Here is a 23447-nt window from a genome sequence, read left to right as displayed (position 1 = left end):
TTCTAACATCCACAGAATCAGTAGTGGTGATTCCTCTTTCATTCCTCATGTTGGTAATATGTGTCTTTTTTTTTCTTGATTTGTCGGGTATAGACTTATCATGTTATTGGTCTTTTCAAATAAAAAGAATTTTATGTCCTTGATTTTCTCTGCTGTTATTTATCATTTTCAGTGATTTCTGGTAATTTTTATTTGTTTTTCTTTTCGTTTTGCCATAGGCTTGAATTTTTATTCTTTCTTTACTTGCCTAAGTTGTTAGCTTAGACTGTTGATTCTGTCACTTTGTATTGTTAAAACGTATGCATTTAATGCTGCATGTTTCCCTATAAGTACTGTGTTTAAGCTGTACCTTTACTTTAATAAAATATAAAAACTATATCTTAAGATTTATTTAAGTTATATTTAAACTATATTTTCACTTTAATTCAGTTCAAAATATTTTTAACTCTTTTGTCTTCTTGTAGGACTTACTTTTCTGTTATTATGTAGTGCCTCTATTCCTAATCATTTTTCTTGTTCTAAAGTTTGATTTATGTGAAATTAATTTATCTATTTCTGCTCCTTTGCACATTGATATAATGATAGCATGTGTTTTTCAACCCTTTACTTTTGCCCTATCAGAATATTCACATTTAATGTGCATTATTTTTTTTTGACAGTATCAGATTGGGTCTTTATTATTATTATTTAACCTAATCTGACAATCTCTTTAATTTGGTAACTTTAGATAATTAAGATCTATTGTTAAGATAACTGATATTTAGTGTTAAGATAATTAGACTAATATTCATTATGTCTATAACTAGTGTTATTGCATTTGCCATTATTCCTCTCCTTTATCTGCCTTCTCTGTTTTTAATTAAACAAGGCTTAAAATTCCTTTTTATTTTATCTTATGTCAATCATATTTTTAAAATAGCCCTCAGTGATTGTTCTAGAGTTTATATATATATATATATATATATATATATATATATATATATATATATATATATATATATAAAATAAGTCCTACTTGAAGTAACATGTATAGTGCCAGGATTTTATGAGAGTAATCAATTCTTCCATTCCATCCTTGATAACTTGATGTATATAGATGCCATTCAATTCACTTATTCATGTGCTAAAACATCACATATTATTTATATTATGACCCCCTTGATTAAAAATAAAACTGTCTTCTAAAACAATTAGGAATAAGAAAAATAAAATGTTTATTTTAGTTTAATTTATTTCTTCCCCAGTGTTATACTTTACTTCATGTGGACCCAAATTTCTAATTCATATCATCTTTTTTCCTTGAAGACTTTTTAATACATTATAGTTAAACATAATTATATAATCATGAAATATAATCTGTTCCATTTCAGTTCCTAGTATTTTCCCCTATTTTCCTCTGCTCCTTTCTCCCCGGATTGTTCTTTCTCTGCTTTACTTATCTTCCTTCTAATTATATCTTGTTTTTTAAAATTAATTATGTGTGTATGTATGTGTGTGTATGTGTGTGTATGTGTGTGTATATGTGTGTGTGTGTGTGTGAAATTTCCTGTGGCATTCTCATATATGTATATAGAATAGTTCTGTCAATTTCATTCTAGTGTTCCTCCCATATCCCATCCTTCTTCTCTCCCCTCAAATCCTCTTCTGTTCCACTGGTCTCCCTTCTATTTTTATGGGATTCCTCCTCCCTTTTTCCTGAGTTTGGTTCAGGTTCTGCTTAGGAGAGAAAACATTTAACCCTTAACTTTCTGAGTCTGGCTTATTTCACTTAAATGATTTTCTGAAGAACATTTTTGACATATCCTTCAGGACAGGTATGCTGGAGATGACTTCTCTAGTTTTTTTGGGGGGGGTTATGTTTCCATAGGAGACATCCCCCCAAAATTCATGTGTGAAACAATGCAAGAAACTTTAGAGCTAAAATGACTGGGTTTTGAGAGCCTTAACATAGTTGTAAAATTAATCTATGGATAGGGATTACAGGGTGGAAACTGTAGGCAGGTAGGGTGTGGCTGGAGGAGATGGGTCATAAGGAGTGTGCCTCTGGGGTATATATTTTGTCTCTGGAGAACAGAACTCTCCTCTGTTCCCTGGTGCCATGTACCCAACTGCTTTCTTCTGCCATATTCTTCTGCCATGATGTTCTGCCTCAACTGGATCCCCAGTCATCTATGGACTAAGACCTCTCAAACTGTGAGCACCAAATAAACTTTTTTTCCTCCAAAATTGTTCTTTTCAGGTCTTTTGGTCACAGCAACACAAAAGTTGACTAAAACAGAAAGTGTCAGAAAAAGTTTCTATATCTATTTCACTTTTGCTTGATAATTTTGCTCAGTACAGGTATCCAGGGTTTTCCTTTTAACACTATTTAGCTGCACCTTCTTGTTTACATATTTTTTAATAAAATGTGCACGTCATTCTTACACTTGTTGCTCTGAAGGTAAGGTGTTTCTCTACCACTGCCTGTGTTCCTATGAAGGATATCTTTCTCTTTCTTTGGTATATGATATTCATGGGTATAGATATATTTTTTTTTATGTTGTTGGAGAACTATTTTTTTCTGGTTGTTGTTCTTACTTTCTGTGTCTATGATTTGTTCTCTGAAATTAATTTTGAAAGCACTTGTTCATTATTACTTAAAATGCTTCCTTTGTTTCAGTCTCTGTATTCCCCTGCTGGTGTTATATTTAAACTGAACTTTTGAAATGATAATAGCTTTTGGATATTCTCTTCTTCCTGTCCCAGAATTTTTTTTTTTTTCTCTTTGCATTTTAGTTTAAGAAGTTTAACTTGCCCTATCTTAAAACTCACTGGCCTTTCCTTGGTCATGTTCAGGCTACTAATGAGCCTATCAAATAAATTCTTCATTTTTTTGTTAGTGTTTTTAGTGTCTAGCATTTTTGCATAAGCCCTTTTTAGCAACTCTGTCTCTCTGCTTACATTAACTTTCTATTATTTCATGTTGTCTAGTTTTTCTATTAGAGACATTAAAATATAATAACAGTTATTTTAAATTCCCTACCTGGTAATAATAAAACCTATGCCATTTGTGAATCTTGTTCTGATATTAGTCTCTTTAGACTGTGTATGCATGTTTTGCCTTGTATTTTCTAACATTAACTGGTTGTAATACTTATAATTACATATGAGGTAGAGTATTATAATTCAATACATGTATATAACATGTGATGATCAAATCAGGGTAATTAGCCTATCTGTCTCTCATGTATTGGGAAACTTCAATTTCACCTCCTCTATTTATTTTGAGATACATCATCAACTCCTCTGGACTATAGTTGACTTATTGAGCTACATATCATTAGAAAGACTCCACTCTAGCAGTGTATGGGTAGCTATTGTCCACCCTCTCACTCTAACCCTCTACACCTTCCTAGCCTCTAGTGACTTCTATTCTTCTACTTTCATGTAATCAATTCTCTCAGCCTCCAGAAGTGAGAACTCAAGAGTATTTTTCCTTTTGTGCCTTGTTTATTTTACTTGACATAATGTCTTCCAGTTCCATGCATGTTGCTAATAAAGACAAGATTTCATCATCTTTAAGGCTGAATATTTTATTATGCATATATACTTGACTGTTTTTGCTTAATTGCCTGGGTTCTTGGGCTTACTACCAAAATATTTGCTTTTTCCAATGTCTTGAAGGTTTTCTTCTAGTAGTTTCATAGTTTAGAGTTTTAGATTTCGGTCCTTGATTCATTTCCTGTTGGTTTTTTTATAAGAAAATTTAAATTATACAGATTAATGATATTCATTGTGACATATTCACACATACAAATAACAAGCTTTGATCATGCCCCCACTTCCATTACCCTCCCTCACATTTCTCTCACTCTCCTGGGCCCCTTCCATTTCTCTAACAGTCTCCCAACAGTCTTGTTTTCTTTATTTCCTCCTAGATAAGACTTTTGAGGGGAAAAATGACATACTTGTATGTTTGTGTCTGACTTACTTCATTTAACATTATGATCTCCAGTTCCATCCATTTTACTACAAATATCATGATTCATTTCTTCTTTTTTGGCTGAATAATATTCCATTTTATGTACATACTACATTTACTTTAATAATCATTCATCACAGCCACCTAGGCTGATTCTATACTTGGCTATGAATTGTGCTATGATAAAGAGGGGAATGTAAATATCTTTGTAGCATGCTGACTTTAATTCCTTTGAGTATATAATAAGGAGTAGTGTAACTGGGTCATGTGATATTCTATTTTTAGTTTTTTTTTTTTTTTTGTGGAATCTTCATATAGATTTTCATTATTGTTGTCCTAATTTACATTCCCTCCAACAGTGTTTATGGATGGTTTTCTCCCTTACCAGAATATATTTTTTGTTTTCTTATTGATAGCCATTCTGACTGAGGTGAGATGGAATCTCAATGTATTTGAATTTCCCCAATGACTAGAGATGAACATTTTTTTCTACATTTTATACCATTCATACTGCTTTTGAGAAGTGTCTATTATTAATGGGGTTGTTGTACTTGATATTTTTGTGTGTCTGTGTGTGTGTGTTAAGTTGAAACTGATAAAATATAAGGTCCAATTATATTCTTCTGCTTGTGCACATTTAGTTTTCCCAGCAATATTTGGTGAAAAGAATATTTTTTCTCAAATGTTTATTCTTGTTGTCTCTTGAAAATCAGTTGGCCATACATATGTTTATTAATTTCCTGATTTTTCTATTGTATACAATTGGCCTATGTGTCTGTTTTTTATGCTAATACCATGATATTCTGATTTCTATAGTTTTGTAGTATGATTTGAGATCAAGTATTGTGATTCCTCCAGATTTGTGCTTTTTGCTTAGGATTGCTTTGGCTACTGTGATTTTTTGTATTTATGAATTTTGTGATTGCCTTTATTTTGTGGAGAATTCCATTGATATATTGATGCGAATTGCATTAAATGTGTATATTTCTCTGGATAATTATGGATATTTTAACAACATTAATTCTTCCAGTCCATGAACATGGGATGTCTTTCTATGTCTTTGTGCCTTTTATTTCTTGATCCTTCACTTTTTCTAGTTAGTTTATTCCTAGGAATGTGTGTGTGTGTGTGTGTGTGTGTGTGTGTGTGTGTGTGTAAGTATTGTGAATTGAATGACTTTTGTTTTCCAGATAGTTTCTTATTGATGTATACAATTTCTACTTTTTTTTTTTTTGGTACTTGATTTTATATCCTGCTACTAAATCCGTCTGTCCTAATAGCTTTATTTTTTTAAGTCTGTTTTTATGTAAAGGATCATATTATCTGTAAGGAGGGATGATTGACTTCTTCTCAATTTGGATTCCCTTTATTACTCTTGTCTTACTATTCTTGCTATGACTTACAATGCTATGTTGAAAAGTTTGATGAAAGGGGGCATACTTGTTTTGTTCCAGATTGTACAGAAAACACTTTAAGGTTTTTCTATCTTACCATGATGTTGGTTGGATGCAATATATAGCCTTTATTGTTTCCAGGCATGTGCAGGTAATGTATTGATGGTTTTCACCAGGAAAGTATGTTGAGTTTTATCAAATGCTTTCTGTGTCTTAATAGATGATTGCATGTTTTTTTTTTTTTTTTCTTTTCAATCTGTTGCTGTGCTACCTTATGCTATCAATGTGCATATGTTGAATTATTCTTTCAACTCTGGAATAAATCTCACTTTGATCATTCTGTGGGATCTTTTTAAAATATGTTTTTGAATTTGATTTGTTAGCATTTTGCTGAAAATTTTGTGTCTGTGTTCACCAGTGATATTGATTTGTAGTTCCCTCTCTCTTTTTCTCTGTTATGATATTGGTGTGATGTTGGTCTCATTCAATGAGGTTAGCAGAGTTCTGTCCTTTTCAACTTAAAAAAATAATAATTTGTAGAAAAGCTACCATATCATGAGTTTTTGTTGGGAGACATGGTATTACTGAATTAATCTTGTAATACATTTTTAGTCTGTTCAGGAATTCTGTGTCTTTATGTCTTTGTGGGTTGTTTTTGTTAGGTTTTATGTGTCCAGAAATATACTCAATTTTTTTCTAGGTTTTCAATTTGTTGCTGTATAGTTTGATTTTTTTTTCAATGACCCAATGGCAATTTGAGAGTATGTTTGTCAGTTTCTATATATTTGCTATAATTTGTAATTTCTATTGTTGATTTCTAGTTTTGTTCCATTGTGGTATAAGAGGACACATAACTCATTTTTTTGAGTTTATTGAGGCTTGTTTTGTGGTCTATCTTGGAAAATATTTCACGTGTTGATGATCTGTTTGAGGAATTATCTTATAATATTGGTCAAGTCCATTCTACCTATAGTATAGCTTAATGTCAATGTTACTTAGTTGATATTTTGTTTGGATGATCTGCCCATTGATGAACTGGTGTCGATTAAAATCATTAGCCATTATTGTACTGGAGTTTATCTCTTCTATTAGATCTAATATTATTTACTTTATGTAATTAAGTGTTCCAACATTGGGTACATATATGTCAATATTTGTTTCCTCTTGTTGAATTGATCCCTTCCTTCATCATTATATAGTGTCCTTTATCTTCTTTTACAGTTATTGACTTAAGGCTTATTTCATTAATGTAAGTGAGGTTTCTCCCATTCACTACTGGTTTTTATTTGTGTGGAATAACTTTATTCAATTCTCCACTTTTGGACTATGTGTGTTTTTATTGATAAAGTAAGTTTCTCATAGATAAAATATGCTGGCTCTTGTACTTTTAAAAAAAAATTTTGACAGGAGAATTTAATGCATCAACACATGAATTTGTATGACTTCATCTTTAAATGGTATATGGAATTTAGCAATGAAGCCAGCTTGGTTAATACATTTTCCAACAGAAAGGTTCCTAGATGTTGTTCCTATGCCAAAACACCTGATAATAATTTGACTTCATGCTATGAATGAATATTCATTCATGTTATGTTTTAGTTGTGAGGTGTCCCCCAAAAGCTCATGTGTGAGAAAATACAAGGAAGTTTAGAGGTAAATTTATTGGGTTATGAGGGCTTTGGCCTAATTGCATTAATTTGTTGATAGGAATTAACTGAGTGGTAACTTTAGACAGTTGGGGTGTGAATGGAGGAGGTAGGCCATTATGGGATGTGCCTTTGGGGTATATATTTTGCTCTTGGTGAGCAGAGCACTGTCTCTCTCCGCTTTCTGGTGTGTTGTTCTGAGTTGCATTACTCTGTCATGCCCTTCTGCCATGATGTTCTGTTTTACCCGGAGCCCAGAGCAAGAGTTGGCCATCTATGGACTGAGACCTCTGAAACTGTGAGCCCCAAATAAACTTTTCCTCCTCTAATTGTTATTGTTAGGTCTTTTGGTCACAGCAGTGGAAAAGACAACTAAAATAACATGGCACTAAACATCTATTCAGCCTCCCTTTAACAAGGAGGCTTGTTTTGTGGTCTATCTTGGAAAATATTTCATGTCAATTGAACTTGAAATAAATTGAAACAAAATAAATAAATTGAAACAAAAAATATGCTTGAGTTGCTAATAAGTTGTTTTAAATATAAAGAAAGATGTTTTTAAACCTTTTAACCATCACAAGGTGAAAATCTGAACTCCTAATTTGGTGTACATTTGTTTTTTCAATTTTTTTTCCAAATTCACTATAAAAGACCCAAGGTAATAATGTATAGTTTCTGAAAGAAAAGTGATAGAGAAGGATAGTGAAATGAATTTAAATTATTTTGCTATCAAAGAGAAAAATGGAAAAGAAAAATGAAAACTCAATAAACTTAGTAATCATTATACCCTCAAATAGTAATTCATTAAAAGAAATAGGCATACTTTAAAAAAAAGTGAAAGATAACATCACAAATTATTTGATAATACAATTAAGGAGATAATACAGTTTGAACAATATGCAGAAAAAATCAATTTCCTACTGATTTGACATAAAACAGTGATAAACAAAAATAACAGAAAACTTAAAATATAGCACTAGAGTGAGTCTATCCATGACAAATTGGAAAATTATTGTTGTCAGTTCAAGAAGTTCTTAAAATTAGTTACTCCAAAACATTTTAATGCCCTGAAATTTTGTAGCTTCCTGATGTTATGAACTTCATAGATGCTCTCAAACATTTGTTAGTCCTCCTAAAAATCCTAAGAACATTTATAATGAGGTGAAAGATACTTTTCTAATTGATCAGTAAAACAACCAACCAACCAAGCAATAACAACAATAACAACAACAAACCCACTATAATTAATTTTGCTGGAGAAAAGAACAAATTATCTTTCCATTCTTTTTTAGAAAATCATTGCTGCATGAGAAATGTTTAAGAGTATACACCCAAGCAAGGAAAAGGGGAAAATATATTATAAGGGACTGTCCAAAAAACAAATTATAAAAAAGTTTCCTAATACAAGATGTGATTATTTTCTTGAGTTCTGTAGTGCTTGTGCTATTTATCAGACATTTTTCAGTTTCTAATTTGTTGTGGTTTATTTTGTGCTTATCTTTGTAAGTAATTTCATTTCCCTTGCCATTCTTCACCTTTATCAAGAAAGTTTCAGGACCCACAGAACCTGGGCTCATCCCAGGGGGCTTCCAGATTTGCCTTACTTGAACTCTGCTGTTTCCTCAGAGTGGAAACCTGTATCCCTCATCAATGAAGTCTTCCATGACAACAAAATCAAAATGTCAGCTCTTTCCAACAACCTTCCAGTTACCCTCTTTTTTCTTTATGGAAACTTTACTCCTGGCACTTATCATTCTCAATGGAATGTAAGATCATTGAGAGAAATCCACTGGGTGTTTTAAGAACAACTGTAACTTCTGATCCTAGAACTGTGGCAGGCTTATGAACCATCAGAAAAAGTGAATTTGGAACATAAGTAATTATATATAATACATGTATAATATATATACGTGTGTGCATATATTACTATATATCTCTCTATATATAGACATATATTCATTTTTACTCTTCTACCACAGTTTTATAAAAAATGAACTTTATGGCAGTGTTTCAATATAGCAAATTGATACTCGAAAAAATTTGAGAATATCATTAAGCCGCCATGTATTACACAACTAGTATTCATGAAGACTGTACTAGTTTAAATCTTAAGAAAATTTGGATTTTAAATGGTCTTATCATTTACAGCATTTTTATGGAATACAGGCACACACAACCACCACATGTATAAATCAGTTATATGTTTCATTAAAATTATTAAGGTTAAAAACACAAAAACTTCTTAAAAGTTGGGGTAAAAAGAACTCAGTATCAGCTCCTTGGATTTACTCTATTGTACCTACATGATTTGTTTTTCCAGCCTTTTTGTTTTAAAAATAGAAATTTCATTTAAATGTACCTCATTGGTATTGCCAATTCCTAGGTGAAGTAATGTGGGGAGTTGGCCCAGTTTTACTAGAGTCAATATTTCCAAAACCCCAAGTCTTTTACAAAAACAATATAGGTGAACCACAGTATTTCAAATCTTAGGTAAGTGTATGAGTACTTTTTTCTCTTTAATATTCTAAGTGAAATTTCTTAAAGTTATAGAACATTTATTAAGAAAAACATTTCTAATATTTTGATAATATGTGAAATTGAAACAAGAACCTTGATTATATCTTTATTGATCTTTTTGTTATGGTTAGAATAGGAGTATTAAAATAGAGTTTGGAATAACACTGTTCTCTACCCAGTTTCTCAGGGTAGCTTTCTCTTGCAGAATGGACAATTTTCAGATACTCAAAAGGTTGTTGTATAACTCACTATCCAATGTTTAGTGATAATGAAAACCAGTATGTGATTTTACTTTTGTCTTGCTAATGCAATTTTGAATAGTAGCTCCATCACTTGGTTAACTTTGTGAACCTGCGCAGTTTAGTTGTTATATACAAGGTATATTTTCCTTGTCTGTAAATTGAGTTTACATTTAAAGGACTGTTATAAAGGAAGCAGTAAATCATTAGTTTGAAGATTGTAGCATAGAACTCTGTATATTAAAAAGTCAAAAAATATTTAGATACTCTATAGTAAAATTTTACTTTGACTCCAAAGAGAGGGTCTTATTTGTCACCTGCCCCTATATATATTTACAAGTGTATCTGATAAGAAGGACATATAAAACTTTTTCTGTCCTGGGAAGAAATTGGAGCAAGAATGCCAGCAGAAAAACCAAGTGCTTTCTCTGGGTTCACATCTCAGAGAGGACCTGGTACAATGGGATTCTTGTAGGAGAAGCCCACAATATTTAGGCTGTTCTATATTTCTTGCATAAAATGGGGACAAACATGTATCACTTAATGGCTAGTAGAAGGTCACTAGTACATTATGCCTCTTCTATAAATCTCAGAAATCAGCACCGTGCCCATGCACACAGACACACATACACACACTCATTATTTGGGGTGAGTGTATTACAAATTGCAATTGTTGTAAGCTATGAATGACAATGCTAAGTGAGACATTCACCACCTCTCTAATGTTTTTTGTACAACCTAGATAAATGGATGTGAGCTCCATCTTGTACATCTGGAAAGCCAGATGCTCAATCTATTGTGATGATACTGTCTTGTATCTAGTCCACTCATGGGGCAATGGCTCTCTATCCTCTATCACTCATCCACTGCACCTGGAATAGAGCAAGAGTTCAGTTTAATTTTGATTGCTATGTTCATAGATGGCAATATATTATCCCTTAAAATGTACAAAATGAAAGAACCACTTGCCATGAGATTATACCACTCAGTTACTATCCAGGTGGCAAGTGTCTTTGCATGAGAGTAAGTCCTCTTCCAACTTCAATTTTAAACTTAGATTCTAACATTTTCTCCAACACTAATCCTTGTTCTGAATGATGTCAATATCATCAAGATAACACTTCCAATTTCTTGGGCCCATTAAGAGTAGAATAATTAGAGCATTTTACCCCAGATACAGGTAATGAGGGGTAAATTGTAGAGTATTTTAAAACAATAATAAAACTGAGTAAATTTGTTCTGCTTGTTATCACCATGTGGAATCATTTCTTCATAATGTCAGTGTTTAAAAATCTTTTTATGGGTTAAACCTAATCAATTGTATTGCTATTAGCTTTAAAATATCTATATTTAGCTTCAAATGGCCATAGTTTTGTTAATTTTCTTTAATAAACATTTTAATGCATATGGAAGCTCGTTGAGAAAACTTCCAATTAGACATAGTTGGCCCCTACACATTTAGATTTATCTACATGTATTAACTTTAAGAAAAAGTTCATAATAGTTCAGAATTGTTGAAATATTTTGTGCTTTCCTTGGTACTACATATTACAATATTAGTACTCAGTATTTTTTATAAATATAAATAAAATTTTAAGCAATTGTGTGTGTGTGTGTGTGAAATAGTTGTAACAAGGAATTTTATGGTTACTCTGAATAATTTTGTGCATAGGGCAAAGAATAGTCAAAATCATCTGACTGGGTATTAAATATTCTAGGTACACCACTGGTTGGATCCTCAACTTCTTTTTCTCAATGTTTTGTATTCCATAATAACACAACAACCTATGCAAAACATAGACTGTGAATTTTATTTCCAGTGATAGCTATCCTCTACGATTATACATTTGTTTATATTTGAGCAGTACCTCTTATCTTTCAGGGTCATTCTGTCTGTGCAATGACTTCCATGATTTTCTGTTCATATCAGTTTTCATATTGTCATACTCCATTTATTTTATGCTCATAATTTTTCATGAATACTCTCCCAACTTTTAAAACTTCCTTCTTTTTACAAGTTCAATTCAAAGGTCTATCAGTTTAGTTACTCCCTAGCATACACAGTCAACTCTTAGTCTCTTTCTTTTTAATTCTCCTGTTGAAACTAAATGCTGGTAAATTCAATTCTTCACCTATTCTGAGCAGTCCCTTAGGCACCTGAACTTGCTAGAGAAGCACATGATCATGATGACACTGCTCACCTTAATTAATAACTATTATCCCAGCTTCACTGCTTGGGCATAGATCATTTACTATACTAAGTCTTCCAGGATTCTGTTTTTAACTTCAATTTTCACAAACTTTCAAACTCTCCTCCCCCATTTTCCTTCTGCACTGAACATCTTATTTCATTGAGAAATTATTGCAATCACAATCTACAAGTTTCTATCCTCATACCCTCCCACCTGCCTGCATCTGTCGTCATGCACTTTGTACCCCCCTTTTGTTTCCAGAGATGAACTGTGCATATCCCAGGCATGTCAACCCTTCTGCTTTGCCCCAAATATAACCCTCCCACCTGTCTCAGAGAAGTAGATCCAACAACTTTCTCATATAATATATTGACCGCTTGGCTGAAACATGCCTATCACTATCCCTCTTGTTATATGAAGGATACAGATATATCTCAGCACCCCAGTCAATTGATTACAGACCCCCTGATACCAAAATCCGTGGATACTTAAGTCCCTTATATAAAATGGCACATTATTTGCATATACCATAAACACATCCCCCTTTATCCTTTTAATCATCTCTAGATTACTTATAATATCTAATACAAAGTAAATGCTATGTAAATAGTTGCTCTGTGTTGTTCAGGGAATAACAAAAAGAAAAATCTGTACACTTTCAGTATAAACACAGTTTTAAAATATATTTTCAATCTGAAGTTGGTTGAATCTGTGGATGCAGAATTTAAGGACAGAGAGGATTGACTACATTTTTTCCACTTTTATATGGCAGGAAAATAAAACTTCCTTGAATGTGTTTTCTTACACTTCTATCTGGTTTCTCTGTCCATCTAACAACAAATTACCTATAAGTTGTTTTCATATTGTCATCCTCCAATTATTTTATGCTCATAATTTCTTAAACTCATTCAATTAGTCTTTGATATCCATCACTTATCAATAACTTTTGAATGGCCACTGAAGTCTTTTATCTTGATTTATCTAGTGATCAATTTTCAATCATCATCCTGTTTGATCTCTCACTCTATTAATCACTCCCTCTTCTTTTAAAGACTTTCTTCACTTGATTCTGGGAAGTCACTTCATCTCACTTTCTCCCTTATTCTTTCTCATTTCCCTTTGTGGATCCTAATATTTTCAGAGATTTCCCAAGTTCAGGCTGCTATAGCCTGTTCAGACCTAGTGATTCTAATCTATTCCCTCAGTAATGCCATTAACATCATTCAGGCTTTATATATTTTGCATAAAATCATATAAATGTGTATTTCTAGTGTGGAACTTTATCTTGCTCTAAAGTCTCCGCAACCACTTAAATATATCCACTCAGATATGTAATAGGATTATGAATTAAATATTGCCAAACCAAAGATCTGACATTTTTTATATTAAAATCTGCTATTGTTACAATATTCCGTATCTCAGTATATGGCAATCTTATCTTTCAAGGTATTCAGACTATAGATATTTAGTCAACTATCTTTTTTTTTCTTCCATGGCCAACACACAGTCCCTAACAGTTATGTCTTAGACTCATCCCCTCTCTCTTGTAAAACACTCCAAGGTTCCTAACTGGCTCTAAGCAACTATCATTTCTCACCTGATTTTGTTTAAAACACCTCTAATAGATACCCCCGCCTTTTTTATTCTTCTAACCACATGTCAATTTATTCTTAATAAGGAAACAAAGTCCTTGATTTACAATGTAAATCAAGTCTTATCACTTAACAGGTTCAAAGCTCTCAATGATTCTCCACTATGTTCTGAGTCACCATCAGTTTATTCCGTGGCCAATGTCTTTGTAAAGATCAGACCTACTTCCACCTCCATGACCACCTCCCCTCTCACTCTCCCACCTCTCACCCTGATACAGCCTTTTCCTGTCCCAGTGTGTTTTCTTTAATACCCAAATGTCTCCAGCTCAGTATGTTTGTACATTTTTTTCCCTTTACCTTGATAGCTCTTCCCATAAATATCTAAACAACTCACATCATTACACTGGACAAAATATCAATGTGCCTGATTACAGAGTTCTGGGAGACACTCAGAAAATGACTTCAGAAATTTTAGCTTCCTAAAATACAAAATATTTTAAATCCTGCAATAGTTGTCCCCCACCCCTTGCTCCAAGAGGTTAAAGAAAGACTATACTAAATTGTCTGAGCAAGGATTATATATTCAACATAAATTTCCTTAATGGGAAATTTAAGGTTTTTTCCAAGGATAATATGTACTAAAGACTTATTTTTTTCCTTAGGATTGATTGTAGAACCTAACCTCAATGTAAGATGCAATTTTACTGGGTTTTACTTCCCACAGCCTTCAGATGGTTGTGGTTGTCCTCATTTTCAGAATATAAAACTCAGACGAAAAACTGCATAACTAGTTTAAGATTACAAAACCTAAGAAAAAATATCAAAGCTGAAAAATAAGATCAAAATCACTCCAAGATTGATGACTTTTTTATTTATCAAAATTATATTTGAAGCAATTATGGAAATCTGAAATAAGTGTAAGCCTCTTTCTTCTTAGTAGGTAGAATTGAGTCTGCAGTCTCTTGATTTTAATAAAGCATTTTCTGTGACCTTAATTCACCCGAAGTAACAGTAACTATTAAAAATTACTGTGAACTTATTATGTGAACAATATGGTGACTTTGGTGGCAGATACTAGGTTGCTTTTATGTCTATATATACAACAGAGAGGGATTTGATAAAATATTTGGGTGAATGTAAAGTATTTTCCATAAAGAAGTATATATTTTATTGTCATTATTGTTAGGGAACATAAAACATGTTGGAGAAAAGAGAAAAATAAACCAATCTCTTGTTTCAATTTGAGCAATTAGATTCTGTACCGTGTGATTTCTGGCCTTGTCTTTGTTATCATGATCATCAATCAACTTAAGCATTAATGTGTTTTATTTTCATTATTTTCTGAAGGAATTCATGATTGATTTATTAATAGGCATATTCCAAAAACTATACTAAATTGTCTTGATATTACTAGTGATTAATCATTTTAAAATAGCTATTTTTAATTTCTGTTTATCTTTATATAGGCATTACATATTATTTTTGTTTCCTAGATGGGCTTCTCAAAGGTATTTAGCATAATGCTATTCATAGCAATTTGTTGGTGACAAATTAAATCAAGATTTAGTTTTGAATCATATTCTTTTTCCAGTCTTTCATGTAAAATACATACATGAAGTAGTTTCCTCTGCTTAAATTTTACCTTGGTATCTATCTTATAAATCCATGTTGACACTTTACTTACCCATTTCTATTTCTCCTTGTGAAACTCTCAGTGGCATTGAAAACATTTTATTACTGATGTACAACAAGGTAATGCACACCAGCCATTCTTGAAATTTCTAGTTATACCTTCAGAGAGAGTAATATTATAATAAGCAAATTAAAGAGCCATGAAAAAGCAAGGAAAACAAGTTTATGTCAAAGGAATAAATGGTAGCAATTGAAAATGAGCCACCTGTTTCTCATTAAGCAAACAAGTGATGTGGCATATAATTCAATGGCTGAAAAATGTGTTTTGCATCCTAGGATCTCTTATAACACTAGAATTTTAGGCTATTGAATGTGATATCAAGGGAGCAATGTACCATAACAGTCTCTTATAGGATCCTCAGTGTAGTAGAGAAGGATCCTCAGAAACAGAAGTCATTTATCAGGTGATTGTGGAAAATGCTGCTTTTGTTTCACCCCTAGAGTTAGCAAAGGAGAAAATCAGCAGCAGCTGTCCCATAATAGAGGCCATGTCTTTTGTACCTCACACTTTGGCATGTATCAGAATCCCAAGGAAGACTTGCTAAAACAAAGATTATCAGTTGTACCTTCACATTTCTGGCTCAATAGCTTCAAGGAAGGGACCCACACTTTGTATTTGTAGCAAGTTCACAGGGGTATTGATGCTGTTACTCCAGGGATCATACTCTGGGAAGCACTGGGCTAGAAAATCACTAAGGAATATGAAGAAATTCTGAAATAGTTTTTAAAAACTACTATGAAAATTGAATCGATGTCTGAGCCCTCCTATAATAATAAACATTAAATAATTCTATACAATTAGAAAACTTGATTTGCCTTAAATTTTAAGTATATATACTAAAGAAAATGGATACTCAACTTGAAAATCAAACAGCTCATAGTTCTGCCCCATAGGGATTTTTATTATAAACACACACATGCACACACACACACACACATTCATATACACCCAATTATTTGTGTGTATATTTAAGAATAATGCTTTGCCAAAAATTACACTCTTTTCTAATAAAGGCTATCTAAAAGCCTATGAATATTTTTGAGAGCAAATAATGTAATAAAATAATGCACATGAATAAGAAACATATGTGCACATATATGTCACACAATTAACAACAACAAAAACTAGTATTGGGGAAATTGGGAGATAAAGTAAAGAAAGAAAAGCAGGTGATTCACCATTTGACCCAGTTATCCCACTCCTTGGCTTATAGCCAAAGGACTTAAAATCAGCATGCTACAGCCACATCCATGTTTCTAGCTGCTCAATTGATAATAACTAAGCTATGGAACCAACTTAGGTGCCCATCAACAGATGAATAGATAAAGAAAATGTGATATATATAAACAATGGAATATTAATCAGCTATACATATGAATGACTTTATGAATTTTTCCAGTAAATAAGTGGATCTGGAGACTATCATGCTAAGTGAAATAAGCCAATACCTCAAAACCAAAGGCCAAATGTACTCTCTGATATACAGATGCTAACACTCAATAAGGATGGGGAGAGAGGAAAGAATAGGCTTCAGTGGATTAGACAAAGTTGAATGAAGGGAAGGGAGGGGGAAATGAGGATAGGAAAAACAGTAGAATGAATAGGAAATGACTTTCCTGTGTTCAAGTAGGAATATACCACCAGTGAAACTCCACATCATGCACAACCACAGGAATGGGATCCTAATTAGAATAAGTTACACTCCATGTACATATAATATGTCAAAATTCCCTCTACAGTCATGTATATCTTAAAAATAACAAGTAAAAAGTAAAAGCAGGTGGTTCCCCTCAATAGATTTGATCTCCTTAAATGTAGGAGCAGTGCTTAGTATTCATACACACCACTTCTTCTTTTCATTGTGTAGTAAAGGAATCATGTTTTGTTTCTTCAAGGAAAAAAGTGCCCTGACATTTGTATCTCCATGCAATGTTGGCATTATGTATAACTTCACTCTATGTAGAATCTACTATTAAAAATAACTGAGTTTAAAATGGTCATCCAATTAATGAAAGATAATGGCAGGAAAGAAAGACAAAGGCCAGTATAGAAAGTAGACAGAGCAGTGTCTTAAACAGGAAATCTGCATGTTGTAAAAATTAATTCAAGTAAAAATAATCCTACTAGCAATGTACTATTTTCTGTTCATTAGTGCAAAAAGTCATTAAAATTAACAGCTTGATAAAAGAATCTGTGAACAGTTGGGTAAAGAAAGAGGGACTATTTTCTGCAAATAATAAACTCTCGTTTCAGAGACACAATCAGATATACACACATGGTTGTAGGAAAATATGAGAAAGGTGTTGTACAAGATTGCTAGAAGTGAAAAAAGTACATTTAGAAACAGATAAGATTTTTTTTCCACATCAGAAAATGCTTCTCCAGTTACTGATATTAATTATACTTAGATGTCTGAGGTAAAAGTTACCTGCCAATGTATTAAACTCAATATTCTGATGCTTTGATTTGGTTGAACAAGTAACTCCCCAAATAATGTTGCCCATCCTAAAAGTATATTTCTTATTACTTATTATGTATATCAATAAGTGTTAGCTATACAGTAAATTCTTAGGTTTAGAACATACCATTCCTTATATCAGGGGTATCACACATGATAAACATGATAAAAAAGGAGGCCCAATACCTTCAGGCTCCAGGAAACCATAGTGTAGAGCAAGTGTCACCAAATTTCTGCAAACTATAGTACACCTTTAGTTCCTGGTTTCTTTTCATCTTGCCCAGGCACTACTAATGTATTTTTTATATATATATTAATGGTTTGTTAATATTTTTAATGCAACAGTAATACACATGGCCTTAAAGTTTAATACATTGACTTAGATGACTCATTATTTAAGAAGTTTGCTAACATTTGGTCTACAGATTTAGTTTTTAAAATCATTCAGTTTGAAGGTGACTCATTATTTGTAATGTAAGGAGAAAGCATGAGCACTTAATATATACATGTATTAACATATAAACTATTAAATGTTTGTGTATGTTTTATGTATAAATATTAAAACAATAGACACTATGAAATTTTAAATCATGCGGGTTTAACATTTTACTAAAAGTGGTATACGATCTAAAACATGAGTTGCTTGCTCGTCTAGATGAGTTGATAAAAATGTGATTAAATATAAAATCATTTTAAACAAGTAAAGGGATAAATCAAGTGATGGCAATGATAAAGTTTAATAGGAATGAGGAGGGGAGAGAAAGATTTTGAGGCCACAAGTTGTCATGTGGTGAATGAAGACTGACATAAAAGTTTCAAGGGGAGTGAACATTTCAATATTGAAGTTTAAAACTTTGCTTTTATTCTTTTCTTTCATGCAGCTAAATTCAGTTAGGAATTCCAAGAAGTAAAATGGCAAAGAAATAGAAACTTTCACAATACATTTAGCTTTATTAATAGCAATTTCATATTTTTTACTGATTTAAAAAATAATGACAGTGGAATGCATTACAATTCTTTTTACATATATACAGCACGGTTTTTCACATCTCTGGTTGTATATAAAGTATGTTGACACCAATTCCTGTCTTCATACTTGTACTTTGGATAATGATGTCCATCACATTTCACCATCCTTGCTAGCCCCCTCCCCTGTCCCACCCCTTCTGCCCTATCTAGAATTCATCTACTCCTCCCATGCTCCCCCTCCCTACCCCACTATAAGTCAGCCTCCTTATATCAGAGAAAACATTTGGCATTTGTTTTTTTTTGGATTGGCTAACTTCACTTAGCATTATCTTCTCCCAACTAATTTGTATCTCTTGTCTGACATTTTTGAGATTACATCTTTTTTTTTCTCTTTAGTCTTTATTTATTTTTTTAACTCAATAAAATTATTTTATTAAGGTCCTCTAACACTTTGAAAATACTTTATTTTTTTTTAATGTTTTTATTGTTGGTTGTTCAAAACATTACATAGTTCTTGATATATCATATTTCACACTTTGATCTTGATAGACCTAACATGATCTTTCAGGGCTGCTTTTTAAACTCAAAGACATTTTATGTTAATAGTATTTGCTGACAAAAGTCAATATAAAACTTCTGTAGGGTAATTTAGACCTAAAAAATATACCTGTTTTCAAATCGAATTAGTCTCATTTCTAGAAAATTTTCTTCAAACACTCAAATATGCACCAAATTACCTCAGTTACTTTCAAAATAAAGTCTTGGGCTCCATTACTGCTCTCATTTTATAGTTTGATAAGATCCCCTGTGCATTAGTAGATATAAATATCAGAGTATTAATGCTTTCATGCTTCACTTGCTAAGCTCAATTCCTGTCCTAACACCTTGAAGCGTGAACATTTTTGGCATTCCATTTGTTAGTGGTTTGGTTGAATATTACCAATTTATGTTAAACAAAAGGAAACAAAAATTAAAGGTCTTTCAAAAAAAATAAAACCAAAATGATTTTGTTGTTGAATTTTTGAGTTCCCTGTATATTCTATAATATTAATCCCTTGTAAGCTGAGTGCTCTGCAAGTAGTTTCTCACTTTCTATAGGTAATTCTTGTCTCTATTTACTGTTCCCTTATTTGTCCACTTCTGTTTTTGTTTCTTATTCTCTTGAAATCTTATCCAAAAGCTCTTTGTCTACTTTGATGTCTTAAAATGTTTTTCCTATGTTATTTTAGTAGTTTCCTTGCTTCAGATCTTATATTGTCTTTGATCCACTTTGAGTTGATTTTTGTATATGGGTAGATATAGGAATCTAGTTTGATTCTTTAGTATAAGAATATCCCGTTTTCCCAACACCATTATTTAAGAGATATTCCTTTCTCCAATGTATGTTTTTTTTTTTAGAGAGAGAGAGAGAAGAGAGAGAAAATTTTTTAATATTTATTTTTTAGTTTTCAGCAGACACAACATCTTTGTTTATATGTGGTGCTGAGGCTCCAACCCAGCGCCTCACGCATGCCAGGCGAGCGCAATAGTGATACCACTTGAGCCACATCCCTAGCCCCCAATGTATATTTTTTTGGCCCCTTAATATCAGTTAGCTAGATATATATGGTTTTATTTCTGGATTTTCCATTTTGTTCCATGAGTCAATGTGTCATGTTTGTATGTCAGAATTATGCTGTTTTGGTTAAGATAACTTTGTGGTGTGTTCCGTGTTGAGATGCTTCCATTTTATTTATTTATTTATTTTTGCTCAATATTGCTTTAGATATTCAGGTCTTTTGAGGATCTATATGGATTTTAGGATATATTTTTTCTATTCCTGTGAAGAATGCCAATGGTGTTTGATGGGAATTGCATTGAATCTGTAGACTACATTGGTTACATTTTAACAATATCAGTTCTCATAATGTATGTATGGATAGCCATAGAAAGAATGAAATCTTGTCATTTTCGCCAATATGGATGGAAGTAGAGAACCTTATTTTAAGTAAAATAAGCCAGGTACAGAAATGCAAATATTGTATATTCTCATTCATGTGTAAAAGCTAAATATATTTTTTATAGAGGAGAGTAAATTGTCATCACTAGAAACTGGAACATATATGAGGAGAAAAACAAAAAGGAATAGATAATTATTACTGAAATATACTAAAAGAGAAATGATTTATAATATTATATAGCATCATATAATGACAGATGACCTGATTTTAGCATGATTTACTATATTTTTAAAAGAACTAGAAGAGGGAGAAGGGGCCCAGCGGCCCATCGGCATGGTAGGCAGATCACTCCAATTGGAGGAGGTGCCCAGCCACTGCCTGCACGGTAGGCAGACCGCGCGACCAGGAGAAGGGGCCCAGTGGCCCGCCAGCGCGGTAGACGGATCACCCCAATTGGAGGAGGGACCCAGCCGCCACCTGTGCCTGCACGGTAGGCAGACCACGCGACCTGGAGAAGGGGCTCAGCGGCCCACCTGCGCGGTAGACAGACCTCCCCAGTTGGAGGAGCCCAGCCTCCGGCAGGTGCAATACACAGACCACTCCAACTGGAGGAGGGACCCTGCCGCCCACCCGTGCGGTCACTTGACCGAGCTCTTGACAAACATAAGGTTTCCCCAACACCCCCACCTCATCAAACACCTTATGAGAAAAACTGATGGAACTCTTCTTGGAAAATCCCACCAACCCTTAAAACCCGCCAACCGGTTGGCATGGCTACCAGTGCGGTTCTGCAGCGGATCAGGCACCTGGTTTACATCTCAGAGAATAAGAGTAGAGAGGCCACAGGTGGAAGCTCAAGTCCTCTCACACAGACTACCACCACCATCCTGAACCCAGAGACTCAGCTAGGAATAGACAATGCCACCAACTGGAAGAAATGAAAACAGAGTTCTGAGAGACATTTTTTTTTCTTTCTTTTTCTCTCTTCTCTCTCTCTTTTCAGCCATTCACCCAGTCTCCTCTACCCTTCCCCCTTGGGTCTTTGCAACCTCAACATATGTGAAACCAAAAATTGTGCACGAAAAAGGTCTTTAACAACTGAATCACCAGAATAATATACTATAGAGGAATTGCATATGCCCCACTTCCCTTCCCCCTTTTTATTTCTTTTCTCTTTTCTCGTATTTTCTTTTTCCCGCTCTCTTTTTCTCTTCCTTTCCTTGTTATTTGTTTTCCTCCCTCTTACTCCCTCTATCCCACTTGCAACCCCCTAAATTTTACTATTCATAAGTAGGGTAATCTTATAAATACAGATAGGAATTTGAATCTATACATTCTTCCATAAATTACCCATCTATTGGTTAGAACTCTCCAAAGTTACTAAGTTAGATTAACCCATACCCTCACTCCTTTCCCCATAAACATAACATCCTACACCTTTCTTCAAGCTACCAGAAACGTTATGCCTTTCATGAAACTAATGACTATATTTGTAAACGATAATCGAAACCAACATTTGTAGACATAGAGTCTAGCTATAAATGTAGTAATAAGGAAAACGTATGCTTAGATGATGTACTATTGATATTGAGAACTGTTAACATTGTCTTTCTCCACAAAAGGGAGACTTTGCAACTATACAAGAGCAATATAAATATATAGGGGGAAAATTCAATAACACAACAGTTTCACAAAGCAGAAAGAAACGCGAGCAGTATGAAGAGACAAGGAAAGAAAGGACCACAAGCAATGCAGGTCAACTCAACTTTAGAAGAGGTAATATCTGCAGCAGATGGAATGTCAGATAAAGAATTCAGGATATACATGCTTCAGATGATCTGGAGTCTCAAGGAAGACATTAGACAGCAAAATCAAACAATGAAAGATCACTTCGACAATGAATTACATAAACAAACCCAAGAAGCAAAAGATCAACTATACAGGGAGATAGAGGTTATAAAAAACAAACAAACAGAGATCCTAGAAATGCAGGAAGCAATAAACCAAATTAAAAACTCAAATGAGAATACTACCAGCAGAGTAGAACACTTAGAAGATAGAACAACAGACAATGAAGACAAAGTATTTCAACTTGAAAAGAACATAGACAGCTCAGCGAGACTGTTAAGAAACCATGAGCAGAACATCCAAGAAATATGGGATAACATCAAGAGACCAAACTTAAGAGTTATTGGGATACAGGAAGGTATAGAGTTCCAAACCAAAGGAATCAGCAATCTGTTCAATGAAATAATACGAGAAAACTTCCCAGACTTGAAGAATGAAACAGAATCCCAAATCCTAGAAGCCTACAGGACGCCAAATGTGCAAAATCATAAGAGATCCACACCTAGACACATTATAATGAAGATGCCCAACATACAGAATAAGGAGAGAATTTTAAAAGCTACAAGAGAAAGGAAGCAGATTACATTTAGGGGTAAACCAATCAGGATAACAGCTGATCTTTCAACACAGACTCTGAAAGCTAGAAGATCCTGGAACAACATATTTCAAACGCTGAAAGAAAATGGGTTCCAACCAAGAATTATTTATCCAGTGAAATTAAGCTTCAGGATGGAAGATGAAATTAAAACATTCCATGATAAACAAAAGTTAAAAGAATTTACAGCTAGAAAACCAGCAATTCAAAACATCCTCGGCAAAACATTACAGGAAGAGGAAATGGAAAATAACAATGAAGACCAATAGCGGGAGGTAGTACAGTAAAGGGAAAAAATAATCAAAGAGGAAAAACAAACCATGTTAAGTAACAAAAATAAACAAATGTGGCTGGAAGAACAATCCATATCTCAATAGTAACCCTAAATGTTAATGGCTTAAAC

Source organism: Marmota monax, unplaced genomic scaffold (assembly GCF_021218885.2).
Source record: "Marmota monax isolate L192 unplaced genomic scaffold, Marmota_monax_Labrador192_F-V1.1 WCK01_AAM20220418_F8-fsc00202, whole genome shotgun sequence".
Taxonomy (NCBI): Eukaryota; Metazoa; Chordata; class Mammalia; order Rodentia; family Sciuridae; genus Marmota; species Marmota monax.
The sequence above is the reverse complement of the archived record's forward strand: the minus strand, read 5'-3'. Positions refer to the sequence as shown.